Below are 18,246 nucleotides of genomic sequence, written 5' to 3'. Positions count from 1 at the left end.
AAAATAAAGAAAAAAGAAAAAGAAAGAGAAGAACAAAAAGAAAAAGATATTTAAAGAAGTGACTTCTGATCTTCTTTACAGCAGTTACAAGCAAACTTAATCTCTTTCCTCCCCCTTTGAAATTACATTACATACATCACTTCTTCCCATATCCTAACCCTTTTCAATCAGCAAATCCAAAAATAATTAACAGTTCTTTCCGTTTCTGCAAAAAGTTCATAAAGGATTTCCAGTATTTTATAATTATTACCTTATCCCTGATCAAACAAGTCGATTTTGTATTTTTTCTCTTACACAGTATTCTGACATTCTTGATCCTTAACTTGCTTTAAGATGTTGCCATAGGACCAGATCTCCATCCATATCTTCCTCCTTCCATCCTGAAAATGTTTTTAAAGCTTCAACAGCCCTCTCTTTACTGTTTTCACCAAGTTGTTCTGTAAATACTCTTGGTCTTGAACAAGATTCTTTCTCTTGTAAATCCAGACGTAATCCATTATCTATATTATTTTTTATCTCTTGATTTAATATTTGTATTTCCTCTCTATTGATTATCTCTTAATTTTTTCCAAAATTTCTGTTTTACTTTCCAAAATTTCCACCTTGACTTTAATTTGATTTGGCTTTCCACTCAATCGTCCTACAGATTTTTCAGAATTATTTTTCATCTCTTCGTTTAATTCTTCATTCAAATCTTTTTTTAATTATATATTCACATAAGCATTTATGGATGCTGTTATTGTAGCTGTAACATTCTTTCCCAACTCCTCAAAAATCTTTCAAGTGTAATACCTTTTTCTGTCATTTATGTATGTTCCACTACTTTTCTAGTAACAGCCAGATATATCAGATATAGAAATAAAAGTAAAAGAAGGCCTTTTTCTCGTCTTTTTTTCTTTTTTCTTTTTCACCTTTCTGTAGTCCTTAAGTCTTTGATCCCTTCTGGCACTCTGTAATTCTGGACTCACATGGTCTGTCTCAAATTTTCTTTATCTCTTTATTTTGTAAAATCCACCAATTGTCTCTTCATTAAAACTCTAAACAATCTGTGTTCCCATGAAGGCATTATTTTATTTAATTGTTTCAAAAACACTTTGACAAAAATCATAATATTTCAAATTTGACTGGCCCCTTAGTCCATTTTAAACTTTCTTAAGTTAAATTCTTGTCAAGTTTTTTGCCTTTGATATTAACTTTTTTAAATTATCATTTCACTCTTTTCTTTGATTTTTAATCCAGAATGAAGGATCATTCACCAGGGTTTTTTTTCCTGCTTCTGTGAAGATCTCTTTTAGATGTAAAATAATTATAATCCAAATGTGCTTAAGAAAGTGAGGTTTTAACAAACCCAGTGTCCTTTCAGACTGCGGTGCGTCTGTGAGTTTGTTGCATTTTCTGTGGTACCCGGTGCTCGAACTCACAAGTCAACCACAATCCTGCAGTTTCCTCATGAGGAACAGCCATCCAGAACACAAGTGGGCAATCTCTTGGCCTCTCCTTGTCTGGAGAGGCTCTGTTGGTCTGGGCTTGTTTTCTGACTGTCGGCCTCCACCACAGCATTGTCTCTGCTCCTTTGGAGACATCTTAGTCACTATTACCTCACCAAGAAATCATATTAAAATACTTCTAAGGGGGAAAATATTTTTTTCTTTAATTTCTGCCTATCTACTTGCATATTTTTCTCTTCCTTTCCTCACCACTTGCCGCTTTCTAGCAAATGATTTTAAACCACCTCTTTTAAAGCTTGTCTAACATATTCATAAACCTTTATCTTTTTTTCAAATTATGCTTAATCTTTAAAAATCCAGTTTTCCTCAGTATTTTCCTTTTGGCAACCAAGATAGCATCAAAAAATTTTGTGACAGTCTTGATGCAGAAGTATTGTATGAATTGAGTCATCTGGGTTTTTTTGGGTTGAGAGACCCATTTACCAGGGAAATAGTGGCATCTTTGATGAAGAGGTATTTTACTTCTCTGTTCTTTTCAGGAACTTGGACTAATGCAAAGTCATGGAGCTCTTCCAACAGCCTTCTTCTGATAATATTCTCTTGCCACAAGTTCTTATCTCAAAGTAATCCACATTAGAACCAAAGCCTTTTAAACCCAGTGCCATTTTGAATGATTTAATATTTGCTTTAAAAGAAAGAACTCATTTGACTGAGTTAATTTATGTCAGATGTTCACAGTTTGAACTTTTGTGCCCAATTAGTCAAATTAATCTAAGTGCATTGCCAAACAATGTACACACCTGCATCTTTTGACTGGTTTTAAAATATCCTCCTGACCCCATCCAAAATAAGCCCTCCTTATTCAGTGCGCAATACTTAACAGTTGGCATCTAATTTGTTGATATCCGTTGCTACCTTGAGTTAACAAAACTATTAACAAACTTCTATTTTCTATTTCTTATCTGGTTATTTTTTAAAAGTTACCTACAACAATTGTAGATTTTACTGCATTACAGAAATCACTGAAATACTAATAGAACAACTTTATATTTGAAAGCATGCCAGGCTGTTATGGCTTTTAGGTGGTTCAACAATTCCTTTGTTAGGAATATATTGTCTCTGCATGCAAAGATTCCATCCATACCAACAAACAAATTCAGAGTCAACAAATACATGCAGAATTCAGTATCAACAACTCCCTTAATCAGAAGTTCATTTCTTTCACATGTGAAAGTTCTATTTGGCTATCATTATATTCATAATTATTGGATATTTTATTGATAAGTATTTGAATGCACTGTAAAAAAGTTCAACATATTTTTTCCCCCAAGAAATGAAATATTTCATTAAAATGTGTACTTCTAAACATATTTAACTGGAATTAAGTAAGCTTTCTCCTGTGTATCAGTGTGTTAACATTCCTTTCTGTCAAGAAAACTGTGTGAAAATACATTTTTATGCCTACCACTACTTGTATCATCCCAGTGATCTCAGCATCACTGAGATGGGCAGCTCAACTTCTTGTGAGATGGGCAGCTATATAAATTTAATAAATAAATAAACACATGCTGGGCTTCAGTTCTTAGAATTCTCAGCCTGGGACTTATGGAAAGTCACTACAACTGGAGAGCCCAACTTTTGGAGGCTTTTGCAAAAATCATGTCTGTAAGGAATGGGTGCCATTTCAATACCAAATTGACCCACAGTTCCACCCTGAAATTTCCAAAAACATGATTGATATTGTCTTTTCTAAATGCTTTTGGATTACAGATTTGTTTCATGGAAAATCTGGAGTGGCACCAGAACAAAGATGTAAAGATGACATCCCAAACAGCAGGGGGCATATGGGCATAACTAGTCTTCAAGGAAAGATCGTACCATTTCAGATTCAGCAAAGCAGAACATGATTGCACATACTTAAAATAAAGAATGCTTGAGAATTTCTCATGTTGTAATCTCAATACAAACATACCTGTTTCATACCTCATGGGCTGACATGTGGGTTGAAACTGAATTATTCACTGTCATATATATTTCCTGAATGTTTAAGACAGTTATTGACTCAAGAAATGTGCCAAAATATGTTTCACAATTTATACTATGGGAGAAAATACATGTAAAATTAGGATTTTTTATATATACTTCACAGTATTTCCATAGATTATTATGGAAAAGGGATATAATATCTATTATATCCCTTTTCCACATCAGCTGTCAGTCCTTGTAGGTAGGCCAAATTGAAAAACAGGCAGAGCAGGGATTCCAGGAATGCTTTTTATTGTAGTAACATAGAGCAACAGAATTTTAAAAGCTTCCCCAAGTTTCTTTCAGTCGTATCTTATACTAAACAAAATCAAGGTGGGACTCTTTTGAGTTTCTTTCCTATGCTTTCCTTTTGGCACTATGTAATCTTTTCTGAAAGCACCCCCCCCCTCCACACACACACACCCCTTAATGATTTGCCCCTTCTTTTCCTATTCTCAGGGTTAGATCTATATTTTTTCACACCACCTCCCCTATCAGAATTATTCCCTCCTCCCACATGCAAAGATGACCTGACAATTCACCAAGGGCAATGACAAGTCTGGCAGAGAAGAACTAGACAAAGCTGGAAAGTGCTTCTTCCTCTCCCCTCTTCTTGAAGATCTATCAGCTCCAGAGAATCTAAAACAAAGAATTTTCATCCTGGGGGGGTCATTATCTATTAATGGTGTTAGCACAGGCATGGGGCTTGTGCAGAAATTTCAGTTAGAATGGGTGACAAGGTGTGGTGCGCAGACACCTGTTGCCCACGCCCATAACCTCTCCAATTCAGGAAAGCCTTCCAGTGAATAAGATATTTCAAGTCTCCCTTCCTATGTCTAGAATCCAGAATACATTCCACTTTATATTCCAGAATCAGGGCAAGGAGCAGGGCAGCTTCTCATGAATAAGGAACAATTGGTGGGATACCAGATGAATCTTCATTGAATCAGACAATTGTAGATGGAAGGCTACTTGGTTAACATGATGTATAACCAGGAAGAAGCCAATAAATTCTGAACCCAGCTTCTTGGATGGGTAGGAGGAAGGTAAAAATTCACAGAAAGCCACACCAAATCCTCCATCTCAATCTTGTCTGTACCTCTCTGTGGCACGTGGAGTGAGCAGCCTGTTTCTCTTGAAGAAAGTCAGAAACTTGAGGAACAATGGAGGTAGGAGCTCTAAAGAGTAAGATATGGGAGTTGCCACTGTAGACCACTAAGGGGGACATGTTGATAGAAGAATGCAATGAGTTGTTCATACAAATTCTGCAAGAGGCAATAATTCAGTACAATTGTACTGCTGGTAAGAGACAGCATAGGTTCTGCTCAAGTAAAATATTTGTCTTCTTTGATTGTCCATATGATACCAGAGGATGAGAGGATGACAAACGAATGCGAATGTCTTAGTAATTAGAAAAGCTCATTCCAAAACCTGGACACAAACTGAGAACCACAATCCAAGATCGCATGATTAATTAAGCTCCTATACCAAAAAATGTAATCTAGAAAAAGCTGAGAAGTCACCTGAGCCAATGGTAGTCCCTCATAGGGAATAAAATGAGCCAGCTTGGTAAGCAAATCCGCTTGTTCTTGATATTTAATGATCCCTCAGCAACTTTTTCTGCAGACAGTGGGGTGCTTCATGGTTCTGTCACTATATTCAGGGTCTAAAAGCAAGTTTCAATGCCTTTTTGGCGAGACAGTGGTGAGATTTTCAAGACTGATGAAAGCCTATTATGGTAGGCCAGGTCAAGAATCAAGCATGGCAGAGAATTCTCTTTATTGTAGAAAGATAAAGAAAGCCTATCCAAGGGCAGGGAAAGATAACTGCTTAGAGGTCTTGGAGTGAAACTACTAGCCTCATTTAGAGCCAGATATGGCCATGGTCAGTCTGAGTATTTTGTATTGCTATCACTAATGACATCTCAAAATAGATTGCATAGGTGCCTATGAGTGACTATTTCACACAACCAAAGCAAGTGTGGGGGAACTTGATTTATTTGAAAGGCTGGGAATAGTCCCTCATCTGATAACACTGAGAAGGGCAGGCATAACAAAGATCTTTCTATGCCTCTTAACATTAACCTTTTCTCTGTGGAAGAGGACATGGAGAGTCACTGCTGATTCATTAGATGCCTGGTTTCCCCAACATGCTTCAGACAAACCCACTCAGTCAGAAGGAGTCCCTGCTTGTACCTCATCCTTTCCCAGAGAATAGCAAAGGCAGAATGCATGGAAAAATAACTCCAATTCTTTGGGAAGGAAGGAAGGAAGGAAGGAAGGAAGGAAGGAAGGAAGGAAGGAAGGAAGGAAGGAAGGAAGGAAGGAAGGAAGGAAGGAAGGAAGGAAGGAAGGAAGGGAGAGAGAGGATTTGAGGGGGAAGGATCAGATGTGAGACCTGCTGGTTGGAGATTCCATAAGCTGTGATAGAGACTCTTCACACATTATAATTCCTTTTCAGGTTAATAAAAATTAGAAACTTTACTTAAACATAAAAGCTGTGAATGGTACAATGTATTTCCTGCTATGCAGTAGATAAGATGTCTAACTGATGCATCATTTCTCCAGCAATATTAAAATCTAAGTCCTAAAGAAATGCATTTTTTCCATACCAAAAGTACAACTTTGGGAAAAGCCATACAAGTGCCAGTAAGTGAGAACATATAGTACAGCAAAACTTGGATCAGTTATGTATGTATGTGTGTCCTCTCCTGCCCTACTTTTATCCTTTCAGAACATATTGTCATTCTTGTGTTTTGGCACAACATAACATAAATGCCTTTTTCCCTTTTAAATCCCTTTGGTAAAAGGTCAAATCTTCGTTGGCAATTCTGCCACAGATGTTTTGAAGGGTTTCATATTTCAGTAGCCATGGATGTTGAATTAGGTGAGGCCAAGGAATTCTCTGCTGTTTCTCATGTTATATTTTACAGCCATGAAAAGGCTGACATGAGCAATTCATGTGTCCTCAAAGAACCTCATACATTTTGGTCTGAATCAATAAACATGGACCTGAATTTCCAGCAGACCCAGAAATATGAATATATTCTAGGGCATTACTGCTCACAGCTATGTGGAGGAAGTCGACATACATATCTATTCTTTGGACGAGAGTCTGTCTTGGTTTTGCAGAGATGGGAATGATTTGTGCTCATGGCTACAATCCCTATGTTCACAGATTTAAGTGGTTCAGTTTAAATTCAGGATTATATCTGATGCCTTCAAAACGTTACAGCTGAATCTTTCTCCAAATGTCTACAATTCAAATAATATTGACGGATAGCATAACAATTGGAGAAGGGTCACACTGCAGTTTCAGAGAACCCTGGAGGAAGTGAGTTATTGGGACTCTTTCCAGTTGGGTTGCAGGCCTGGGAATGGGAGTGAAACAACATTACTCACACTTGCGGATGATTTCTAGTGGGAGTGGGATGGGGGTGATATATAGATCCTGTTCTTTTCAATCTCTCAGCAGTATTCATGATATTTTTCTGGACCAACTCAGGGGGTTGGGAATGGGACACGTGGTGTGGTGTGGTGTGGTGTGGTATGGTATGGTGTAGTGTGGTGGTCTTCCTCCTTCCAGGACCAGTCAGTGTTGATAGGGAGGGAGAGACCTAGCCCAAGACTCTTTTTACGTAGGTTCCCTCAGGACTCTCTGCTCCCTCTGCTCCTGTTTAACATCTACATGAAGCTATTGGATAAAGTCATTCACCAACACAGGGTGAAGTATCATCAGTACAGTGATTATGCTCAGTTATACATCTCTGTTCTAGGCCAACTAAGTGATGCTTTTAAGGTTCTTGCCTGGAGGCTGTAGGGTTGTGGATGGGAAGAACAGGCTTCAGCCTAACCCTAGTAAGACTGAGTATCTTTAGGTTTTATACTCCCTGAATCTGGGGTTTTCCTACCTTTAGTTCTGGATGGGGTAGCACCGCTATAGGCCAAACTGGTGCACAATTTGAGGGTCCTCCTGGGCTCATGTCTACTGTTTGAAGAACAGGCAGCAGCCAAGGACAGGTGGCCCTTTTGCACAAATTTATCTTGTGTATCAGTTGTGTCCTTTCCTGGATCAGGAAGCACTGTTCATGGTAACGTATGTCTTGGTCACCATATGAATAGATTACTGCAATGTGCTTTATATGGGGTACCTTTGAAGATCACTTAGAAGATCCAATTGGTCCAGAATGTGGTAATGCAAACAGTTATAAGCATGCCTCGATATACCAATGTTACACTGCTGCTCTGCAAGCTGCACTGGCTCCCAATTTGGGTGTAATTCAAGACACTGGTTATCATCTATAAAGCATGGGTCTAGGTCATCTGTAGGTCTCTCTTCAATTTTATCTGCCCATCCCACAAGGTCCAACAGGGTGGGCAAGTTCCAGCTCCTGTCTTTTAAAACAGTATCATCTAGTGGGCCACAGAAATCATGCTTTCTCTGTTGCAGCATCTGCCCTCTGGAATGCTCTACTACCTGAGATTTGTTTGGTCCTGACCCTACTAGTGTTTTTAAGGCTTGAAGACCTGGCTGTTTCCTCAGGCATAGTATCTGGATATGGTGTAAACCCCCAATGTGATTTTATGTTTTTTATAGTTTGGCTCAGGTTTATCCTTGGGTGCCATCATTCTGTTTATTCTTGTTTTAGCTATTTATTGTTCCACTTTGGATCCTATGTTCACCACCCAGAGTCACATTTGTATTAATTAATTCATATTAATTCATATGATATAATAAATGCATACCTACTGCATACTGCACTAATGCAGAAAATAAATATGGGGCAGTCTTATGGGCACAGTGTTAAAAAGAAGTAGGAATTAACCAATGGATGGAAAAAAAAGATAAAATAATTTGATTCACTAGGTTAGATCTCCTAAATGTTATAACCTACTACATCAAACAAGCCTAATAGCTACATATAATAGCTTACTAGAAGCTCCAGATGAGAGAAAACAGTCCCTTTGATGCTGAATGGGCAATTCCCAGAAATATAACACTTGATCTCTTGAATTTTAATAACTTCTCATTGGAATCTAACAGTCCTGATTTTGATAAAGATTACAAAGTATTGTGATGGGTGCTGCTTTTCCGGCTCCACCATCCAAGGCTGTTGGGTAATCTTCTGCACTTTCAAGTCACTTCACTTTTTTTCCTTGCTAGATGTCATAGTTGGAGATTCTTGCCTAAATGACTCCATGATATCTCCTCCTCCACTCCTTACCTTAAAATTCACTTTTTACATGAAGCTTTTGTCTCATTCTTTCTGCAGCTAAGTTTAAGTAAGTATATCTAATTAAACTAACACATATCATGGCTTATATTATAGTTATACCAAAAGTAGGTAAAAGATCACACTCAGTGTGCTAATTATCATCCAGTCTCATTGATTAATGTCAAAACAAAGATTTTAACAACAGTGTTAACAAATAGATTATGGCAAGTGATATCATTTGTTATTAAGAATGATGAAACAGGGTTTGTAAAAACTAGGCAAGCAGCAGACAACTTTAGGTTAGTTGTAGATTTAATAGACTTGAATAAAAACAAAGATCAGTTTGTCATTTTATCATTAGATGCTGAAAAAGCCTTTGACAAAATATATAAACAGTACATGTCTGCTGTACTAAATAAGTTTGGATTTCCTTTGGAATTCATAAAATGGACCAAGATATATGAGTTGCCAACTTCTAAAGTAAAGGTTAATGACATGTTTTCTGCTACTTTCCCTTTATTTAGAGGAACTACACAAGGATGTCCACTTTCACCCTTGCTTTTCAATATCTGCATGGAACCCTTGTCTGGTGTTATTAGACAACATAGGGAATCTAAAGAGTAGTACACAACTCAGTTCAACACAAATTGGTTTTATTTGCAGATTACATTATTTTGCTTATTTCTAAACCTCACACTACTATTCCAGTGTTGGTGCAAATGATAGATGCCTTTAGTAAAGCTGCAGGATACTCTGTTAACTGGTCCAAATTGGAATTGATGCCAATAGGTAAAAATTTGGTTACCCATCTATTTAAGGAATATTAATTCCATATTTGTACTGAATTCATTAAATATCTAGGTTTGTGTATATCAAAAGATATAACTCAGTTAGTACAAGTAATATAAATAAAATACAGAGAGAGCTTTCTTCAGATACCGATAGATGGGAGTCATTAAACCTCACCCTTTGGGGAAAGGTGAACACTCTCAAAATGAATATTATTCCCAGATTCATTTATATTATGAGAAGAATTCCAGTTTATATACTGTATCTGGAAAATATTTTCAGAAAATAAATTCTTTGTTTAGAAAATTTCTGTGGGGTTCTTTGATTGTGAGAATATTTTTACAGAAAACGCAATTACCAATTAATGAGGAAGGATTCGATCTTCCAAATCTGGAGCTATATCATCATGCTTACCTACTGTCAAGTATTAAATACTGGAAGCCAACAACTGATGTTAATTTTCCAGTTTGGGCAATTTTGGAATCTATGTCTATATTTATATCTATATCTATATATCACCTTTGGTTGGATGGACAGCATTAGGATCTAAATACACTAGAACTCTAATATCTCTGGAAACAATTTCATCAGTTAGAAAGCTATGGAATGTAATGTCTAATAAAAAAAGATTTGACCCTTTTTCCGATGCCAAATTGACTTTATGGAGAAACCCAACTTTAAAAATTGGGGAAAAGATGGTGATATGGAAAAATTGGATGGAAGTGGAGATATTGACTTTGGACCAACTGACTTTATGGGGAAACCCAACTTTAAAAATTGGGGTAAAGATGGTGATATGGAAAAATTGGATGGAAGTGAGGATATTAACTTTGGACCAAATGATAGATGATGAAGATGAATTTTTAACTTACACTCTATTAAGAGATAAATATCATACATCAGATATAACCCAATGGCAATATTTACAGCTACAACATTTATAACAACATTGTTTGGACCATTGTTTGCTTCTGAGACACCTGAGATACTAGAACAACTTGTTAAGTCCTTTAAAACTAAAAATCTAATATTAGTTTTTATAGATATTTGTTATCAATAAATCAATTTGATATGCAGATGTTAAGAAATGAGTGGAACACAGAATTACAGGTTCCTATATTGCCTAGACAATGGGAGAGTGTCTTAACTACTACAGCAAGAGTGTCAATGGACCTTAAACTGTGACTTATACAACAAAAAATAGTATTTAGAATTTACTGGACTCCATTATGTTTGCATAGAAAAGAACCATCTGAGACAGCATTTTGTTGGAGATGTAATAAGGATAATGCTTCTTTAAAACACATGATTTTACAATATACTATACTTACTATGTTTTGGGAGAAAGTAGTGGATTATATAAATATGACTGTGTGACAAAAGCTAAAATTTTCAGAGGATAATATTCTCTTGAATTACATACCTAGTACAAGGAATTTGACAACTGGACAATGTAAATGGATTCTCCATGCCCTTACTATAGCCAAAAGACTGATATAGCAACACTGAAAAGATAAATGTATGGCCCCATTCACTCAATGGAGTGAAGACTTGATCATACCTACCACCTATGAGTGGATTGCCTATAGATGTAGACTTTGTATGGACAAGTATAATGAAATATGGAATTCATTTATATAAAATACAGTAGGTTACAAAAGAATGATAGTTCTATAAGTATATTAGAAATTAATATGTACGTACTTGAATAATATTTACATTAGATAACTACATATAGAATTGTGACTGTTAACATAATGATATATTATACTTTCTTTTTTTCCCTTTTTCTGTTGTATTTTTTTTTCATTTTTTAAAGCACTTTTTATGTGCTGTTTTCCTTTAAGAATGTATGCATTTGCATTATAATTATCTTTGTGTTTTGTTTCTTTTGTTTCTTTTTCTGTTATTATTTTAAAAGCAATAAAAGGAACCTAACACATATCATTGCCCTGATATTCCTGCTTTTGCTTTCTTCCCCTTCATCTAAAGTCATAGTTTGCTTCTGGTGTCTTATACAATCTACACCAGAGCCGTGAGAAGTACAAGAATTCAGTCCTTGATTTCACTGAAATTAAGGCTTTCATTTCATACATAGCAGTAACCAGAATTCTTTCCTAAAGGTTTCATTGACTGTGCTTCAGTAAATCTATCACAGCTTTGGGGTCCTTGGAAGCCTATTGCAGTTTCTTGCCTAGCCAACTGAGAGAAATCTAACACTCTTGCTACTTCTTCATTCTCACAGTTAACAGTTATGAGTTACAATCTGGGATAGCTTATTAGAAACTCCACAGATAGAAGTAATAGGTCCTTGAATACCATAGGACAGCATAAAACACTGACAGGAAAATTCCCTTCATTCCTGGATACATATTGGTAGTACAAAAATGTTAGACTGATGAACTTCTGGCCTATCCCTCAGCAAGACTTCTCTAATTCTTTTAATATATCAAATGCCGACATTATACTCTGCTTCATTAAATAAAAATCTTGTAGTCAAGGAAGGCAAAACAAATACCGTATTTGCAGAATATAGCTGACTGAGACATCTCTTCCCCTAGTGAATGAACTTAACTATGTGCTGGCAGTCCAGAATTCAAGGTATTTTAGGCCGTTGTCTTGATGGTCATGTTTGTAGTCCTCACAGCTTGTGAAATAGAAAATTGTCATTCCTCTTTATATTTATCTTTACTGCAGGAGTGGAGGGGAAAAAAGCACCATTGTGCCCCAATCAGAATCAATGCCACCATGGACAAAAGTGGAGGAGCTGGACCTTTTCTATGTCCTTTATGGACATGGAGTATGTACATGAAATAGAAAATGTGACAGAGGTACAGTTTCTAGAAGGGACCTGTTTAGGAAAGCCTTGTTAGGAAAGAAGCTGGACTAGATCATCTCCAAGGTATCTTCCAATCATTATACAGTATACTTTCTTTCTAGGACATGATTCTATGCTGCTGGATGAGGTATTTTAGGGGTTAAAAGTAAGCCTCTCTGGGTTATTTAACCCAGGCAGGCTTTGCACAACATGCTAAATTAGGTCTAATAAAACACAATAGCTGAGTTTATATAACATACTATGCTTTAAAAAATTGATACGATGGCTTAATATGAGAGGGATTCACACAATCTCCCTAAGGGAAATGGCAGAGATCAATCTCACAACAGGCTGAATGACAACTTCATTTTAATCTAATCTAGCATGTTGTGCCACCCCATTCATAAAGAAAGGTCTTTTATTCATTCATAAGGTGTTTTAACAGAAATGGTAACGAGTAGGAAACAGACTTGTCAGTCTGTTAAATGGCACCTTAACACGAAAAAAGATCAAGTGTTATAACATCGCTCACCTAAATGCTTCCCAGGGCATCTTCTCTGATTAAGGGTTTGGGAGAGTTATTGAGTTTTAAATTAGGGAACCTTTAATAAAACAGTAGAATGTCCTTATCTGATTGCCCCAGTATTGATTATACTAAAGAGAGTTATCCTCAAATCAAGGCCAATAGTTTTACATATACTTAAAAGAAACATGATTCACTGTTAGGATTCCTGTAAAGTGGCTTTGCTCATTAAACTTATAAGACATATTCAGAGAACATACAGTAAATACAAAAAATAAAGAATGTTGTCCTTCTCTCTCCCCCTCTCCCTCCCCAACAAAAGGACATTTAAGATAGATCAACTTATCTCTGCTATCCAGTACCTCCAGTGGCTATACATAGTCTCCAGTGGCTATACAAAGAAATCCCCATTTAATGGAATGAGAAAATGAGAGCAAAGGGGGATATATACAGATGTACTTACCCCGTTGAAGTGAATAAGGTTATCACTACCGGTGGCAGAGTTCTGTGAGCCTAATAATGTATTATTATTATTATTATTATTATTATTATTATTATTATTATTATTATTATTATATTAATAATAATAAAAATAAAATATTTCCAAAGAACTCATGGGAAATACAGCCTATGTGGCCATTATTTAATTCAATTATCCAGAATGCACAATGTTATGAGTGAGGTATTAATATGTTCTTTTTCAAAGAATTTGAACATGTATCATACCTTGGTATGTTTATCCCAGGACTTTGAATCTGAGATTATTTTATATTCTGTGGGAAAATTCTATACCTAGCAATGGACGTTGAGAACAAATACCAAGGACTATTCAGTATCAGAGACTGGCATATGAATATTAAAATATAGATTGGATGTTGAAAAGTATCAAGGGCAATCCTTATGCAACCAGATCAGTTGGCAAAATTCTCCCCAGATGGCTTTCAAGACATGTGGCACTCAAGAAGTATGATGATCTTCTGACTGCTTATATACATTCCAGACATGCAAGAGGATTAATCTCCTGCTTAATGTTTGCTCTTCCTTCTGGTCCTCCATCCAGGCATAGTTGTAACTATGTGTCAGACTGATCTACCATTGCAGTTATGGGGCTTGAAGGTTCGTTTTCTTATTTGTCACTGGCCATTATTCATGCTCAAGAAACATTGCAGTATGGCTTTTTATCTTCTAAGATGTCCAGAGTGAGTTTTATCACCCTTAAAATATTTTAAGTAAAAACAAACATTCATCTTCCACAACTTTGTCATGAATCAAGATACTGACCTGGTTTGCATTACCAATTCTTGGATGCATGATTTGGAGACGCAGGTAACTCTTCCTACCTTGGTTCTCAATATACTGCCAGAGTCACTGTATAAAAAGGATATTCTCTGGGGTCTTTGAGATGCTTTTTGTTGTACCTTGAGTCTTCCAAGATCATATTTCTGAAGTGACTGATTTCAGCAGCATATTTTTTTGCCTTAAAAAAAAAAATAACCAGAATAGTTCTGTTAAGCTTCTTTAGCAAACCTTTTAAGCACCTCCCAATTACTCCTTATGCAAAACTAAAAAGGCTGAAAATCTAGCTTCATGTCCCCTGGTGACATTTCTGCCTTATTGACATGCTTCTTCTGCCCTGGAAGGGAAATGTGCATCCAGATCTCTAGGTAGACTATCCCCTTCTCCAGCTCCCTGGCTAAATTCTCATTTCAAGGGATTAACCAGATGTTGAACAGTTTGAAAGACTTGTGATTTTATAGTACAGGGTGTTTGAAAGATTCCTTGGGAAACTCTTGCCCCAATTCCAAAAATATCAATTAGCCATGTAGTAATTTCATTTCCTCCATAGAGTCATTTCTTCAACTATTCACACATCCAAATGTTTTTAGATTTGTATGAGTTTTGCCAGATTTGCTTTCAGGTTTGTGTATGAGCTCCTGAAAAAGATCCTAGAGTTGGAAGGGACCATAGAGGTCATGATGTCTATGAGATGATTTATCACTGAGATCATCTATTCAGTGCAGGATCCACTAGAACAATGTTTTTCAACCTTGGCAGTTTTAAGACGTGTGGACTTCAACTCCCAGAATTCCCTAGCCAGCATGCTTTCAAGACATGTGGCACCCAAGAAGTGTAAGAGTCTCAATGAGATGATCTTCTGACTGTTTATATATATATTCCAGAAATGCAAGAGGATTAATCTCCTGCTTAATGTTTGCTCTTCCTTCTTGCCCTCCATCCAGGCATAGCTGTAACTATGTGTCAGGCCGATCTACCATTGCAATTATGGTAGAACATCTGCACTAGAACATCTCTGGCAGATAATCACCCTCTGTTTGAATATATACAATCAGAAAATAAAGAAAAAACTCAGGGTTCAGAGGCAAATGTGCAGTTGAGATCTATGGTTTAGGAGATATTTCATCCCAGTTTCCAGTTTATGAAATGGGAATTCTTATAAAATATGTCTACTTTCCTAATTCTTACCATTTTGTATTCTGTAATGCAAATATTCTACTAACCTAATTGTTAAAATAAAATTATGCAATGTATTTGGAACACAACCCTAACTTGTAGTAAATGCATATTGGTGACAAAAAAACTCTTCACTTATAAAGGCAGGAAATGCTTGGAGAAATAGCACGATAACAGAAAACATGTACTAGGAAGAATGTATAAGAAAATATATATGTAAGTTTCTGCATGCAAAGATGTGAAAGCTGTGCATGCTGGAAATGCAATGACAAAGTATTTCTTTAAACAGAATTCTTAATTTATTTTAATTTCTTGTCTGGGTCTTGCACAAGGCCTTCAATCTCTCTCCTAGCTGTAAAATGCTAGAGTTGCAATACAAGCCTGTCCATGCATAGCAGGAAAATTTGTGAATCACTACAATTGGAAGAGTCACAGTTTTTGAACTTCTACTGGACTCAGGTTAAGAGAGACAGATATTCCTTTTCACAATAAGCTATGGAGGATCTTTTTTCTTTTTGACAAGCCTGACACAGTTATCTTGGTGTTACTTCATATCTTTCTCATATCCAAAAACTTAGAAGTGTCTGTTTTGTAAAACCATAAATAAGGATGAAACCTCAGAAACCATCTCTTTTCAGTCCCTAGGAGTCACTAGCATCCTTCATGGAAATATAGCTAGCATTTTCCTCAAAAACCTCAAGTGAAAAATAGTTGCACAGCCTTATGAAAAACTGCTGTGACATCCCATTTAAGTTAGTAGATACTTAAGCATTTAATGAACCTTTAGATTCCATTTAGTGATGGAAAAATACCCTCAACATGCCTTGGAATAAATTGGGTTTTACCTACTATTCCTTGCAAAGCTTTGGGGTGTGTGTGTGTGTGTGTGTGTGTGTATGTATATATGTGTATACACAAACACAAACATAAGCAATTATTTCCTGGTTTCTGTGCCAGCACCCACCTCCCCAAGCAAATTTATGTTTGCAATATCTTGTGGATTATTATAATTGTACATGAATGGCTCTGAGCATTGCTTTATAATGGAAGAATGAGATATAAACATGTTAACAAAATTAATAAGCAAATATGCATTACATAAATGAATGGGCTTGTCTAATAGGAGAACTGGTTTAATCCGGCATAAATTTTGTGTAAATATTTAGAATTCATTCTAAGAGCCACAACAAAATAATATGTGAAATTTAGTTCACTGCCCCTTTAGTTTCTGTCATCCAGTTTTCTCGGATGGGATGACTGCTTTATTTCTGATATATTTCTGTGAGGATACTTGTACTTTAGCAATTATCATGTTTATGAAGGTTCCTTGTTGATTTTATTACTTCATTGATGAATTTCTCATTAAATGATTTGACACTTGTTGCATTTTACTGTTATTTGTTTTGCTTTTGGATGGTTTTAGTGGCATTTCTAAACTCCCTTTACAGTTGGTGAGATAAGATAGAAATAGGGCCAGCTCTACCATTAGGTTGAGTGAGGGGCCAGTTCAGGACAATAGAGCTGTTCCAGATGGCATTTGGGGAGTGAATGCACACTTACTATGTAATCTGATTATTATACTGATGATGTAATGATCTGATTATTCATGTTGATTCTATGTTTTTAATCATATCTTTCTATGCTGTAAACTACTGGGAGTTGTTTTAATATAAACATAGTATTAATGAGTTAACTTCAGGCAGCAAATGTTGTAGGGAGTGCCAGTGAAGCACTGGAGAACAGTGTGTGCCTTGTGGCCCAACTTTAACTCTCTGATGCCATGGAATACATTTTCCTGTCTCCTGTTCCTGCCAGTTTTGTTAGCATGGAATGTAACAGCAACTGATGGGCAGTGTTGACAGGACTCAAAAGATAAGCAAGCCTGGGCTTACTTATCTGGGACTGACAGGCCATCAGGGAATTCCAGGGCCATAGCCTAGGCTGGGAAGTTGAAAATACATCTTAGAAGAAAACACTGGCAAACTATTCCTGCGCCGCTGTCAAGAAAACTGCATCAATATGTGTATGAATGCACAAGGAATCAAGCTTAACTCAAGGGAGAGGTGACCTACATAGAATGGGAGGAAACACCTTTGCCTCAGGTAGCAAAGGGACTTGGCTGAGCCCTGCACAGAATTAGTTTAGATGATTGATGATAGATAGATAGATAGATAGATAGATAGATAGATAGATAGATAGATAGATAGATAGATAGATAGATAGATAGAGGATGGATGGATGGATGGATGGATGGATGGATGGATGGAGATATTCTTTTATGAGCTGCTGGGTCCTTGATGGGACAATGGTTCACTCCACAGAACTGCATTTGAGAGTTACAAGTTGCAGAGACTAAATCTAAAGAAAATTGCTATTATATAACAGAAGGACAACTTCATGTATGATCTAAATCTTTTTTCTCTCAGCACGCAGTGATTTTTTCATGCCCAGAGCTACATGCACACAATTCTCCTGAGCAAGGGCTACTATTGGTTTAAAAAAATAATTTTAAAAAAGTTTTAATTGCTTGCTTCTAAACATGTCTAGTCAGAATAAGTACAGTGACATTAACAGCAAGTAAAGATAAATTCTATAAATGCTTATCTGAGCATACCATTTCATTCAATAGGCATTTAATAGGACTGCACTGTAAATTTGCATAGAATTTTAGCCAAATTAATTCTGTTTTCTGGACTTTTCCCGTTTCCTCACTGTGTTGATTACTCTATTGCCTTCTCCCTCCCTCTTTTTTTTTTCTCTTTTTTTTTTCTCTTTCTTTGGCAACATCTTCATCTCACTCCCATCTGATTTACATGCAGTCAGCTTTTGTATTCTGAAAACTACCAAGTAATACAATTCATTTTGAAGCTATTTCATTTCTGTCAAGGAACAGTGAAGTGCAAAGTGTAGTTTCTTTTCTTAATGGAAAAGGGGGGGCGGGGAATTACATTCTAAT

The 18,246-nt window shown here is 36.4% G+C and overlaps 1 long non-coding RNA gene across 3 annotated transcripts in view; it reads right to left on the bottom strand.

Annotated features, from left to right (window-relative positions):
* The window catches only part of LOC148217116 (uncharacterized), a 120,611-nt gene that overhangs the window by 64,971 nt on the left and 37,394 nt on the right, over window positions 1-18,246 (bottom strand). For all 3 annotated transcript variants that reach the window (XR_015796577.1, XR_015796578.1, XR_015796579.1), the window contains exon 2: window positions 14,100-14,295. This is a non-coding gene — a long non-coding RNA (uncharacterized LOC148217116). The remainder of the gene's footprint in view (window positions 1-14,099; window positions 14,296-18,246) is intronic.

The sequence above is a fragment of the Python bivittatus genome, unplaced genomic scaffold (genome assembly GCF_059951505.1).
Source record: "Python bivittatus isolate LINGU-HERP-01145 unplaced genomic scaffold, Pbiv_v1 ctg000020_np1212, whole genome shotgun sequence".
Lineage (NCBI taxonomy): Eukaryota > Metazoa > Chordata > Lepidosauria > Squamata > Pythonidae > Python > Python bivittatus.
The sequence above is the reverse complement of the archived record's forward strand: the minus strand, read 5'-3'. Positions and strand labels throughout refer to the sequence as shown.